Source organism: Protomyctophum bolini (genome assembly GCF_963924005.1).
Source record: "Protomyctophum bolini genome assembly, chromosome: 21".
NCBI lineage: Eukaryota > Metazoa > Chordata > Actinopteri > Myctophiformes > Myctophidae > Protomyctophum > Protomyctophum bolini.
The window spans coordinates 30229556-30241737 of record NC_137882.1 but is presented as its reverse complement, the minus strand read 5'-3'; the positions used below and the strand labels follow the sequence as shown (position 1 = coordinate 30241737).

Genomic DNA, 12182 nt, shown 5'->3' with positions numbered 1-12182 from the left:
GTGTGTGTGTGTGTGCCAAATCCATAGACCTTTTTTTTTTTACCACTCCACATAATAACTGCATTCCATTAATAAACAATTGAGTCTGGGTTACTCCTATGGTTATGAAGCACCAACCGACGGTGACAAAGGTAGGCCTACTACTTTATCCAAAGAGTAGGCTATAGGAAAATAAAAGGCCACCTACAAATCGATTACCACTGTCTCCCGACCCACAGCACTATACCGATGTATCCGCATCACGTTATGCTGCACTGGACTTTGTAATAACACAACACTGGACTGGGACAAAGAATTCGTTCATTTTAGCACGAATTTGGCCCAGACTGGCCCACCACCACAACCAGCGCACAGATAGCAGAAACTCTACCGCCCGCTCTGTCTAGGCACACACAAACAAACAAGCCCTATTACCACCACTTTTACAGAACAATATAAATGATACAAACCAACAGACACAACTACACAACCCTTTGTTGCTCTCACAAGAATGATGCTGGCAAAAGGATTCAAGATAGAAGAGGGTTTATTTGTCACTCACTTACCCACCGGTAATATGACCGGTACGTCCTGTGGCCAGTCCACCCCATGCTTCCAGGCTAGTGTTTGTCCAGGTTTCATTAAGTAATTTGTGTGCCTATTAAGCGACCCTAGGTTGAAGTGACCCCAAGCCTGCTTGATTAGAAAGCTGCAATTGAGGCGTAATCAGTACAATGAGTCATCATGTGTGTGAGGGAGAGCAGGCAGAACAATGTTTGCTGTGAAGAGAGAGGCTTAGCTGTGCTGTTTGACACTACAGAAGAATTAAGCATTGTTTGTAAGTTTAATGTTTATGTTCTTTTTATGTAACACGTATTTGTATTTGGACAGGATCGTTGTGATTTTGGTTTGATTATTTAAATGCCAATTGTTTAACTGCTTTTTGATGACTGTTTACTGTACATGCTGTATAGTTTTGTAGCAGTTTGGTAGGCTATTGTAATGGTCTGTATAATTTAATTTATTTATGTGACTCTTATCTATCAACTACTATAATTATCCTAAAGGATACAGAACCTCCTACTTGACAGAATGGCTGGAGTGGAGTGCCACTGCTTATATGACGTGATGTTAAAAATAGGCTTTAGATGGAGAAAATTATTATCTGATACAAAAGGATAACGGAGTAATGTCAGTCTTGTTCTTCTTCTTGTTCTTCTTGTTCTTCTTTTGTGAAGAAGTGTGTGTGGGATTGATGTGTGGCAAGGGAGTTGTAGTGTCACAGTGCACGGTGGACTATGGGAGATGTAGTTTTGTGGTGGTGTATTATGAGATGTATTTTTATGTTGCATTCACACAGGCGGATGCAAAGATGCTTTGATCTTAAGTTGAAGCCAGTTCAACATATTTGTAGCTTTGTATCTTTTGTAGCAGCTACTTTGATTTGTAGCTTCACGTTGCTGGCATCCATTGAAAATTAATGGTAGGCTGCATCTTTGTATCTGGTCAGGCTACTACTTGGCCTGACTCCCCGAACTCACCTCACCCCTGCCCACTTTGACAGGTTGGAATGGCTTAGGGTTGACAACAGAGTACAGTATCTTGCAATGGGTCTGGTCCACAAGATTCACTACCAAGATACCCATGTACCTGTCTAAATACTTCCTTAATGTCAACGAAGTCCACACCCACAACACTAGAGGGAGTGCAACAAACCATGTGCAACCCAGATTCGGCACAAACAAGGGACTAAATTAATTTCGCTCCTATGCCACCAAAATGTGGAATGCCCTACCAACAGTCATTAACACATGCAAATCCCTTGACTCCTTCAAAACCGCTCTCAAAGGGCACCTACGGACGGCTGCAATTCGATACTGGCCCCCGTAAAATCTAAATCCCCCAACCACCCCTTTGTCCCCTCACTGAGTCACTGTATATGTTTTTTTTCCCTTTTTCCCTCCTTTTATGATGATTTCCTGTTTGGCCATATAGAAGTGTATAATTTGTACGTCTCTGTTCTGATGAATTGAACATGGTGGACACTATTGTAAACAACTGTAATGCTTCATGGTGTCGTCCACAGTTAACAGTTTTTGTATTAAGTTGTGCTTGAAATGTACTGTAATTCTACAAACTGTTAATACATACTTCAATCAATCAATCAATCTGCCCATGTGAATGCAACATTACAGTGGTGTATTATGGGAGATGTAGTTTTGTGGTGGTGTATTTTGGCATATGTAGTTTTACAGCTATGCATTATGGAGATGTAGTTTAACCGTGGTTTGTCAATGGTGTATTATTGCGAATGCAATGAGCCCTGACTATGGAAGCCAGGCAGAACATGTCTGTCTGTCTGTGTGTGTGTCACGGTGTGACACCACCCGCCACCAGAGGGCGCAGTTACTATGGAAGCCAGGCGGAACAGCGCAGTTAGCTGTCTAACATTTGCGCAGTTAGCTGTCTACCGTGTGTGTTGTTATTGCAATTTACGAGCTGCGTTCGCTTCCCGTGTTCGCACGTCTTACTTGTGGTATAACTACTGGCCTACTTGGCACGATGAAGGTTGGGAATGCATTATGTCCGTGTCCCTTTTGTGCACATATACGGAGTTATTTGCCAGGCATGCCCACATATGGAGTTTATATTATGCAGATGTCAGAACAACATTGTGATGTCAGATCAGGCCAGCTCCATGTATGGAGATCTAGGTAGGGTGATCAGGTGTGATCAATTATTGGCTAATTTGTGCCCTGTCCAGAGCCCGGGCAGAGGCTTTTGTGCTGGTTCTGGACCACAGTGTATCCCACCCACTTGAGGTGGGATACACACACGACACGTGGCGCATTTTTAGATGGATTGTATAGTTTACAGTGTTGCATTGTGGTGGTTGTAGTTTTTTTTCGTATTATTTATATTATGGATGCTGTTGTTTTTCAGCAGTGTTTTCTGTAGTCTTCACTGTGTTGTATTGTCGTATAGCATAATGTATACAGTGTTGTATTGTTGGTGGTATAATGTACAGTGTTGTAATTTACCGTGTTGTATTGTTGGTGGTATATTTATAATGTACATTACGTTTCCTGGAACACCTGGAGGTAAACAGATGGAGCTGAACTCGATGTTTTCATCTGCGAAGACAAATGAACACTACATGAACACACGCACGCGCGCGCGCGCGCACACACACACACACACACACACACACACACCTGCACACTCACAGAGGCATGTGTCCGCATGCACACTCACGAGCACACCTAGGACGTGCACGCGCGCTCGCAGGATTTCCTGTCCTCATTCTCTCATATTCATTCCATGGCCCCCTTTGTGTCTCTCTCTCTCTCTCTCTCTCTCTCTCTCTTTCTCTCTCTCTCTCTCAAGTCTGCACTCTATTTTTCTCTCTGTCTTCCTTCTACATTTCTCCTCTAGATTTCCAGGTAACCTCGTTGTGTGTGTGTGTGTGTGTGTGTGTGTGTGTGTGTGTGTGTGTGTGTGTGTGTGTGTGTGTGTGTGTGTGTGTGTGTGTGTGTGTGTGTGTGTGTGTGTGTGTGTGTGTGTGTGTGTGTGTGTGTGTGTGTGTGTGTGTGTGTGTGTGTGTGTGTGTGTGTCCGCACGTGATTTTCTTGACCAGCCGGGTGTTCCTCTGGCCTAACTAAATGGTTCACTTTACTTAAATTAGCCTGCCGGGGGCTCTGGTGGGACACACACACACACACACACACACACACACACTGGCCTACAAGTTATAGCTTTCAAGCCAATAGACCAAGAGACAGACAGACAGACAGACAGACAGGTAGTCATGGTAACATGCTTTGTTGTTCCGCTATTGGCTTTATTGACTATATGGCAGAGCAGCAAGGTCATTGGCTGGTCTGTTCGGGGCATGTAGTCTTGATAGCTGATCAACACTATTGATCTAATGGTGGCGCATCAGGCATGACACGCGTGCGTGCGTGCGTGCGTGCGTGCGTGTGTGTGTGTGCGTGTGTGTGTGTGTGTGTGTGCGTGTGTGTGTGCGTGTGCTGTATGTTGTACAAGTGAAAACAACTCCCTTAACTGAGCCTCTAATGAGGGCAACACGTCTCATTGGTTCGTAATGATGCTTATAGTGAATGCATACTGTACATCAAGCTGTATATTATTATATTATATTTCATATTGTTGTATACTGGTACGTAAATAGTTTATTTTACCCCCCCCCCCCCCCCCCCCCACCTGTTTCTATGTCAGTTTGGCCACCCCCCCCATCTGAAAATATGTGGTTCCAGGTTCACTGCTGTGGTCTCTATAACATGACACCTATAGCGCTACTATTAACTCATTTAAAAAAAAGAATGGTGAAAAGCTGGAATTTGCTCTCGGTCAAATCTGGTCACATAATATACAGTATACTATCGAGGTCCCTGCTGCCTCCTCTCGGCTAAGGTGTCCTCAGACTGAGAATTACCCCCTGAGCGGACTATATAATTCTAGAGGGACTTCTCTTTGGAAGAGCTGACTTAAAGCTGTGGAGGAGCTATGGCCACTGTCAGAAGAACACCTCTGGGTCTGTGTCGGGGTAGACGAGGTGCTTCTTCAGAGCCACAATAGAGGGTTTCCTCCAGTTTTTGGCAGCAAATGTTGATTTTATTGTTTTAGTAGTCATAGTCTCTTCAATAGTTTTCATTTAGTTTCAGTCACCTGGAATGTTTTGGTGTTAGTGTCTAGTTTCAGTCGACTAAAGCTACAGTTGATTTACTGTAGTCGACTAAAATGTATTTTAGCGGGCCTTGATGCCGTCGTAATGACTGTTTTTTACAGTGCGACGCGTTTGCTGCGTGGTGTTCTAGGGTTAACGGTCGTCCTATCAGATTGCTGCGTGGGGTTCTAGGGTTAACGGTCGTCCTATCAGATTGCTGCGTGGGGTTCTAGGGTTAACGGTCGTCCTATCAGATTGCTGCGTGGGGTTCTAGAGTTAACGGTCGTCCTGTCGGATTGCTTTGTGAGGTTCTATAGGTCTGAAGGTTTGAAACACATTGGCCTTTAGATCTCCCAATGAGTCCATTTTATGATTTGCTCGATCCACTTTTTCGGACAACCTCTTCAGCCAATCAATTGAAGTTGGGCGACGATTTACGTGGATTACAGACGCACACACACACACACACACACACACACACACACACACACACACACACACACACACACACACACACACACACACACAGAGAGAGACTATTTAGTCTTAGTTTTAGTCATCATAGTTTTCTTTTTGTTTCCATCAAAGTCGTCGTCATAGTTTTAGTCGACGAAAACAACACTGCTTAGAGCCAGCGTCACTCAGGCCAGCTGGGTCTTCCTGTCCCATCAGTCCAGCTGAAGCAAAATGGTGATTGTGTGCTTTTTAGCCTGCCCCCTCTAGCCTGCATGAGTCAGGGCGAGGGTTACACACTTTTACAGCATCTAACCACTTTCTTTAGCTCTCTCTCTCTCTCTCTCTCTCTCTCTCTCTCTCTCTCTCTCTCTCTCTCTCTCTCTCTCTCAAAAAGGAAGAAAATAGTGAAAATGAGCTTATAGGTGTATCCTGTTATACAAATGTTTTAAAACTTTCTGAAAGTCTTTGTATGTTTTTATTTTGTGTTTTATTTGTCCTTACTTGTTTGTATCACTTGTGGCACATAACGAAATGACTCAGTGTTTGGTAAACACTGGGTCTACTTTAGGACAAACTAAATTGACTTGACCCGACTGATGTAACAACCACTGATATTGACTGACCTATAGGCGCAGCTGTGTTTGTGTGCGTGCGTGCGTGCATGAGTGCGTGTCATTGTGTATTTGCATACGTTACCACGTGTCTATGTGTATTTCAGTCCGTGCCTTAACCCATTTTGGGCGGGAACCCCTTTTGGTGTTTTAGGCATTTTTTTAATCGTGAAAATGCGGCGCAAATCTTTCAATATATATTCTTTCAACGTTTTTAACTCAAATCTTTGCTTCTGCGGGGGGGTTCCTGGAACAGCATATCTTCAGATGCGGGTCGGGGGCCAGTTGCGTAACATTTTTGGGGTCCTTGACATATTGAGCGTCACATACTGCAGGTATTTCAGAAAACTGTCATGTTTTAAATTTTAAATTACGACATCAGGCCTAAATGGGTTAGGCTTGTTGTGTATAGTTTTACTCAAGTATTTGTACAGTCGTGGTGACGACAGGGATGAGCAATATGAATTTTGGGCAATGCATATTTTTCTGGACTATTATTGATATGCAATATAAAATTATGTTTATATGATCTCATTCTGTATAAAAAATAATAATATGAATTTTAAATTAGATTTTAATTTAAATAAAAATCCAATTTAAATGTATTGTTCAAATGAGGTGACAAATACATAATCAAATTTTTCTTTTACATATAAGGCCCAATATTTCTACAATTGCTACACCTGTGATATCCTTATTATTATATGGCTTATTGCTTTTCTAAAACGGTTACAAACATTATAGCAATATTAACCTAATAAAACTATTACATTCACAAAAGTATCTACGCTTTGCGCCACCAGAGCGAGCAAGCCAGAGCCACAACACTTCCTTGTTTTGCTCCGCAAGTAGCTATATGTGACGGGAGAATAGCGCTTGATGTATTTACGGGGCTGCCTGGAGCCACACATTCACAGTCATATGAGCCGGGCGGTGCTTATAGACGCCCGCACGGCATGTGTTTGTAAGGCAATGAAGCGCTCCCCTTCCCCAGTTCAGCTACAAGGCTGCAGTTTGATACAAAGTGATTGAAGGAGTGGGTTATCGGTGAAATTTACACCGGTCACGTGACGGTAACCAGCCAATCAGAATGAAGTATTGGGACTACCCGTTTTAGAAAGTCATTTTGGGCACACAATCATTTGTAGGGTGAATTTTGGTCCACATCACGCATGCTTTATACTTTACGTCACACTATTTTCCAAAACATTATTATTATTATTTTACTTTTTTGTGAAATTAACATTTAGGTTCCCACTCCACTCGAGTCTTCACATCCGTTAATGTGTTTACACACCGGGGGCAGTTCCAATGTTAAACGGTATACATAACGAGTCACGATTATATCGCATCAAGCTTTTATTTTGGTCATTAATTAATTCATGTTTATTCGTGCTTGAAAAGTCGACCTAGTTTCTCAAAAATAAGATTACTTCACCACCTTGTTACAATGACACACTGCATGCATCAGTCTAGCACATAAGCACGCACGCAAAACTAGGGTGACCACATCCAAACTGTTCATGTGTTTCAGGGACAGAAGTATAGCTTGTGTGGGACAAGTGGGATGGGGTTCGCAACGTACCTGTATGACGTATTGCTATTTAATGCCTTGATTCGGCATATTCGACCATATGCCTAATATTGCCTACCATGTTTATAAATTGCTCTGGCATCTCATATTTTGTTTTAAAAACTGATCATTTTGTCATGGGTGGTATGGCCGACTTGGTACTGTAGCCTATAGTAGTGGGTATTGTGGGACAGGGTCTCAGTTTGAACACTGATGCCTGCCAGTCACAATGTGGGACAGGGTCTCAGTTTGAACACTGATGCCTGCCAGTCACAATGTGGGACAGGGTCTCAGTTTGAACACTGATGCCTGCCAGTCACAATGTGGGACAGGGTCTCAGTTTGAACACTGATGCCTGCCCGTCACAATGTGGGACAGGGTCTCAGTTTGAACACTGATGCCTGCCAGTCACAATGTGGGACAGGGTCTCAGTTTGAACACTGATGCCTGCCAGTCACAATGTGGGACAGGGTCTCAGTTTGAACACTGATGCCTGCCAGTCACAATGTGGGACAGGGTCTCAGTTTGAACACTGATGCCTGCCAGTCACAATGTGGGACAGGGTCTCAGTTTGAACACTGATGCCTGCCAGTCACAATGTGGGACAGGGTCTCAGTTTGAACACTGATGCCTGCCAGTCACAATGTGGGACAGGGTCTCAGTTTGAACACTGATGCCTGCCAGTCACAATGTGGGACAGGGTCTCAGTTTGAACACTGATGCCTGCCAGTCACAATGTGGGACAGGGTCTCAGTTTGAACACTGATGCCTGCCAGTCACAATGTGGGACAGGGTCTCAGTTTGAACACTGATGCCTGCCAGTCACAATGTGGGACAGGGTCTCAGTTTGAACACTGATGCCTGCCAGTCACAATGTGGGACAGGGTCTCAGTTTGAACACTGATGCCTGCCCGTCACAATGTGGGACAGGGTCTCAGTTTGAACACTGATGCCTGCCAGTCACAATGTGGGACAGGGTCTCAGTTTGAACACTGATGCCTGCCAGTCACAATGTGGGACAGGGTCTCAGTTTGAACACTGATGCCTGCCAGTCACAATGTGGGACAGTGGGTCTCAGTTTGAACACTGATGCCTGCCAGTCACAATGTGGGACAGGGTCTCAGTTTGAACACTGATGCCTGCCAGTCACGATGTGGGACAGGGTCTCAGTTTGAACACTGATGCCTGCCAGTCACAATGTGGGACAGGGTCTCAGTTTGAACACTGATGCCTGCCAGTCACAATGTGGGACAGGGTCTCAGTTTGAACACTGATGCCTGCCAGTCACAATGTGGGACAGGGTCTCAGTTTGAACACTGATGCCTGCCCGTCACAATGTGGGACAGGGTCTCAGTTTGAACACTGATGCCTGCCCGTCACAATGTGGGACAGGGTCTCAGTTTGAACACTGATGCCTGCCAGTCACAATGTGGGACAGGGTCTCAGTTTGAACACTGATGCCTGCCCGTCACAATGTGGGACAGGGTCTCAGTTTGAACACTGATGCCTGCCCGTCACAATGTGGGACAGGGTCTCAGTTTGAACACTGATGCCTGCCAGTCACAATGTGGGACAGGGTCTCAGTTTGAACACTGATGCCTGCCAGTCACAATGTGGGACAGGGTCTCAATTTGTGGGAAGCCTGAAAAGTCTTGGAAATGAGACAATATAGGGAAGGAGCTTGTTCATTTTGTATTGATTACGAGTACCATCGATCAGGCTTATCGAGCCGGGTTCTTATCAAGCTCACTATCGAGCTATTGTTTTAGGGAAAGACGGGAGACGATACATTCTTAACAGAACCATTATCTTTTGCCAGGGTCTTCAAATACAGTACTTTTGTAAACAAATCGAAGGCAATTGACCTTTTGACCAATACAATAATATTAAAGAAACTGTTAACTGGTAAATCTGTGTACTTAAAAAGTGTACATTTGTGTACCCGGACAGCGCTGGTTGGCAGGTATCAATAATTTTTTTTAGACCGACATGTTTGTGCCTGCATGTGTGATTTATTACTTGATCGCCTCGTGTCTGTGATTGTTTAAACATGACGTCATGGGCCGCTATATGCTCGATAACAGGCTTGATAAGCCCAAAGCTTATATTGATAACGGGTCCTCGATAAGCTTGTTATTTTGCCGGGTATCGGTTAGCGAGCTCCATCCCTCAGAGGGACTGTCCCACACAAATGGGGACATCTGCGGTCCTGGACGCCTATATGAATCAGTGTTGTTTTCGTCGACTAAAGTTAAGACGCGACTATACCTTTTTTCACTGACGAAAACTAAATGGAAACTAAATTAAACTAAGCTATGATGACTAAAACTAAGACTAAATGTATTGACAATTTCGCCAAAGATAAAAACTAGACAAAGACGCTAGGAAGGGGACTAGTGGACAAGAGATCCAGTATAAGTCATTTTACACATTTTACAAAATAGGAGAAAATCAAGTGTCATTGCGACACCATCAAGGCCCGCCAAAATACATTTTGGTCGACTAAATCAACTGTATAGATATAGTCGACTAAAATCTTCTGACATTTAGTCGACTAAAACTAGTCTAACACTAAAACATTCCAGGTGACTAAAATGTGACTAAAACTAAATGAAAACTATTCAAGAGACTACGACTAAAACTAAAATCAAAATGTGCTGCCTTAAACAACACAATGAATGAATATGTATTTCACTCAAAAAATCACAAAATCCCTCAAAAATAGAAAATAGAAATAAACAAAATAGACCTAATTCTGCCCAACATGATGTAATCCCTCCCCGTGCAGCGTAATTCTAACCCTTTAATTGTGGTGTGTGTGGTGTGTGTGGTGTGTCTGTTGATAGACACAGTAATTACGGGACAGGCACAGGAAGCTGCTACTCGATCTACCTGACCTAGACACCTTGTCTCATCCGTACGCACACACACACACACACACACACACACGCACACACACACACACACACACACACACACACACACACACACACACACACACACACACACACAGTCACACACAGTCACACACACACAGTCACACACACACACACACACACACACACACAGTCACACACACACAAATGCGGTTTAAGGAGAAGCTAATCTAATCTGTCTAAAAGCAGAGCTCCGAATTATTCAGCAGATTGTCGAACAGTGTCTCACACATTATTCATCGTGTGTGTGTGTGTGTGTGTGTGTGTGTGGGTTGTGTAGTTACCCAACCCAAACCTCTATGAAAGTGGTCTTGCACTTTAAGTAGCTACGATTTTGCGGTAATATTACTTTACTTGAGTATGTCCATTTTTCAATAGCCTCCATCTCGAAGGCAAACATTGTATTTTTACTCCACTACAATTATTTTAAAACTGTAGTTGAGAAAGAAAAGTATGAATTTTAAGATGGATAATATTAGCCCATTTAGACCTGATTAACGTCTTCTAAAATCTAAATCATATAACGGATTTCTTCAAAATGTATTTGTTTCTCAGTGGTGTTCCATGGACCCCCCAAAAACAAAGATTTTAGTAAAATGTCACTTTTTAAATATATTCAAAGGTTGGCTGGCATTTTCAAGATTTTTCCAAAATAGCTACAAGCTGGTGTGTAAAATATGGCTAAAGGACACCGATGCTTTCCCAGTTTTAACCGATTAATGGATCTGTTAATGAGCGTCTCTCTCCCCAGGTGTTGATAATGATCGTCTCTCTCCCCAGGTGTTCTTAATGAGCGTCTCTCTCCCCAGGTGTTGATAATGATCATCTCTCTCCCCAGGTGTTCTTAATGAACGTCTCTCTCCCCAGGTGTTCTTAATGAACGTCTCTCTCCCCAGGTGTTGTTAATGAACGTCTCTCCCCCCAGGTGTTCTTAATGAACGTCTCTCTCCCCAGGTGTTGTTAATGAGCGTCTCTCTCCCCAGGTGTTGTTAATGAGCGTCTCTCTCCCCAGGTGTTCTTAATGAACGTCTCTCTCCCCAGGTGTTGTTAATGAGCGTCTCTCTCCCCAGGTGTTGTTAATGAGCGTCTCTCTCCCCAGGTGTTGATAATGAGCATCTCTCCCCAGGTGTTGTTAATGAGCATCTCTCCCCAGGTGTCGTTAATGAGTGTCTCTCTCCCCAGGTGTTGTTAATGAGCATCTCTCCCCAGGTGTTCTTAATGAGCATCTCTCTCCCCAGGTGTTCTTAATGAGCATCTCTCCCCAGGTGTTGTTAATGAGCGTCTCTCTCCCCAGGTGTTGATAATGAGCGTCTCTCTCCCCAGGTGTTGTTAATGAGCGTCTCTCTCCCCAGGTGTTGATAATGAGCGTCTCTCTCCCCAGGTGTTGATAATGAGCGTCTCTCTCCCCAGGTGTTGTTAATGAGCATCTCTCTCCCCAGGTGTTGTTAATGAGCATCTCTCTCCCCAGGTGTTGATATTGAGCATCTCTCTCCCCAGGTGTTGTTAATTAACTTCTCTCTCCCCAGGTGTTGTTAATTAACTTCTCTCTCCCCAGGTGTTGTTAATGAGCGTCTCTCTCCCCAGGTGTTGTTAATGAGCGTCTCTCTCCCCAGGTGTTGATAACGAGCGTCTCTCTCCCCAGGTGTTGTTAATGAGCGTCTCTCTCCCCAGGTGTTGTTAATGAGTGTCTCTCTCCCCAGGTGTTGTTAATGAGTGTCTCTCTCCCCAGGTGTTGTTAATGAACATCTCTCTCCCCAGGTGTTGTTAATGAACATCTCTCTCCCCAGGTGTTGTTAATGAACATCTCTCTCCCCAGGTGTTGTTAATGAACATCTCTCTCCCCAGGTGTTGATAATGAACATCTCTCTCCCCAGGTGTTGATAATGAGCGTCTCTCTCCCCAGGTGTTCTTAATGAGCGTCTCTCTCCCCAGGTGTTGAT

At 43.9% G+C, this 12182-nt stretch overlaps 1 protein-coding gene across 1 annotated transcript in view; it reads left to right on the top strand.

The window, feature by feature from the left end:
• scn5lab (sodium channel, voltage gated, type V-like, alpha b) overlaps positions 1-12182 on the top strand; it is a gene marked incomplete at both ends in the record, with an annotated part of 143496 nt that overhangs the window by 78416 nt on the left and 52898 nt on the right. The window lies entirely within an intron of this gene.